Genomic DNA, 2,797 nt, shown 5'->3' on the forward strand with positions numbered 1-2,797 from the left:
GCTGTCAAGTCGATTCCAACTCATAGTAACCCTATAGGACGGAGTAGAACTGCTGCATAGGGTTTCCAAGGAGCGGCTGGTGGATTCGAACTGCTGACCTTTTTTTGGTTAGCAGGCATAGCTCTTAACCACTGCACCACAAGGGCCCCATATACACCCACAGAAAATATTCTCTTATAGCAGATGTCAGCAGGGCCATGCTTTCTCTGAAGGGGAAGATCCGTTCTTGTCTCTCTCAGCTTCTGGTAGCCCCAGGCATTCCTTGGTTTGTAGATGTAACTTCCTCTGTCTCTTCTCTTTTTATAAGGACATCACTCAGATGGGATTAGGACTCTCCCTGCTCCAGGATGACCACATGTTAATTTAACTGATAACATCTTCAAAGACCCCATTTCATGTTCACAGGTACAGGGATTATGATGTCAACATATCTCGGTGGGGGAGCGGGGGCACATGGACAATTCAATCCGTAACAGGTCCTGAAAGCAAAAAGTTTGAGAATTGCTGCCGTAGACCAAGAAGTCAATTCCTGGGCATTGGGGCTTGCACTTTTTATATTCCGATATGTAACGCTCTCCAAACTCTGCTGTTTTTGCCAGTCTGATGGGTAGGACCCACTTCCAGGTTTCCTGGATTCCTAGTGGCCTGAGCGTCTCTGCATTTTATCATCTTCCCCACTCCTTCTCCTGTAAAGTGCCAGTTCATATTACTTCTTGGTGGGGTTGTTAGCCTGCTCTCCTCCTGGCCCCCTCAAGGGCAACCCTGCGTCAAGCCTGCTTATCCCCCTTCTCAAATTATTTCCTCCAGAGGGCTCTCTGTGTACCCAGGATACCCCCATCCTTACTTACAGCTCGCAACAGCCTCGTGGCCACTTTGCTGGCATGGGGTGCTGTAAAAATGGCGTGAGGCCAGTGTCTGACCTCCTCTAACTTCACAAGGGGGAAGGAGAATCAAGATTAACAGCCCAAGGCTGATTCCTATGAGGCGGAGGTCAGACATGCCTCCTCTCTCTGCCATCTTTACCAATTCTGACACCCACTGTCCCTCCCACAGCACTCTTTACTTCTCTGCTGGGTTCAACAATTCATTGCAATGGTCACACAGAACTCAGACAATACGCACAATTATGGGGTTTGTTAGAGAAGTAACAGGTTACAACTCAGGTTCTTCCATCAGGACAGCCTCTTCCCAGCCATGCCTCAGGCACGCCTCTCTCTGGCCCCTCAGCGTCTGTCCTGCTCAGGCAAGTGTTACAAAGCTCTTTTAGCTCTGCCCGGAGGCACCCCACTCTGCCAGTAAGCCTCAGCCCGAAGGCACTCAGCTTTCTCACTCCGTGGGCCAGGAAGCCCATGCCATCTCCTGCTGCCGTTTCTCTCGCACTGTGTCTCACTGTCTTCAGTGTTACATCTCTCTCTCTGTCTGCTGGGTCTAGGAGGGTCTCAGTGCAGGGATCCCATGTCCAAAGTTCTCGCTCCACTCATGGCTATTATTTCTTGGTGGTGGTGAGATCCTCTCTGTCCCGCTTCTGGAGTGGCTCATTTCAAGCCCTGCAGGATGGCAAAACTGACCAGTCCCCTTGGTGGGCCACAATTACCCTATTTGAGCAGTCCCACCCAATCACTTGGGTGGATGTTTCAAGACCATGGCAAGAAAGGTCACACAAAAGCTATCCATCACACCACAGGTGCTAACAGTTTTTGCCAATTTTCTTCTATTTTAGTGACTATGAAAAATGTTGTCTAATGCAAGGTTGTATCACTCGCATAACCCTGATCGTTAACAGGATGAACACTTCACCACATCCTTTGTTTTCTACGCCTGGCTCCCTTCCCCTTGCGAAGTCTGTGAGAACAACAGTCCTTCTGCTTATCTTTTCTATCCTGCTTGTAAATTTGAATACATGCTTTTTATATGTCATGAATTCTTGATATTTGCATTTGTAGCCAGTTTAAGGGAATTCTGAATTTGTGACTCAGACAAAGAACAAGCTGTGGAGAGAAAAAGGAAACTAGGAGAGCTGCATAAACAACCACAGAGGTGCCGCTTGTTGAGAAAGGAGAGGAGCCAAGGGGATGGCCGGTGATAGGAACAGGGAGGCTCTGTGCAGACCAGACCCCAGCGGTGCCCGGCTCTGTGTCCCCACTGCTCCTGGGATGATTCTGGATGCAGAATAGTGTAGTGTATTCAGCGTGGCTACAAGTACCTCACCTTTACGAAGATTTTTAACCCTCAGGACAGGAAGGTACCTTGTCACCTTCACAGTCCCATTTTATAGATAGGTAAACTGAGGCCCAGAAAGGTAAGTAGCAGAGCTAGGATTTGCCCCCAGGCAGTCTGTCTCCCAGGGCCTCCCTAGTAAGCCCTCCTGTGGTTGGTCACAGGCGCTCAGCACTCAGTATCTGGTCTGAAGAGAAAATTCGTGGGAAGGAGTCACTAAATGGATGCATTAAGTTTTTAGATGAATGCAGTTGTTTTCAAGATTAAATAGAATAGTTCCCCAAGTGTTCTTACTACTCACACTTCCTTCCTCCTCTTTCACCCACCGAGTGCATTTGCTCCTTAAAATATGGGGATTCTTTAAAACAAATGAGGATGCCAAATATGTTGCAAATTTGACTCTTTTGATAATTCAGAACACCCCCTCCCCCAAGAGGTGGGGTCTCCCATGAGTGTGGACCAGTATGTGTCCCCTTCAAATTTGGTGGCTTATTTTGTGACAGTGCCCATCCCCCACACACCTTTGGGGGATCTGAAAGGATACCAGGTGCCAGCCCCTGACGACTGGCTGCCCCTTGCT

This window comes from Trichechus manatus, unplaced genomic scaffold (assembly GCF_000243295.1).
Source record: "Trichechus manatus latirostris isolate Lorelei unplaced genomic scaffold, TriManLat1.0 scaffold00001, whole genome shotgun sequence".
Classification (NCBI taxonomy): Eukaryota; Metazoa; Chordata; class Mammalia; order Sirenia; family Trichechidae; genus Trichechus; species Trichechus manatus.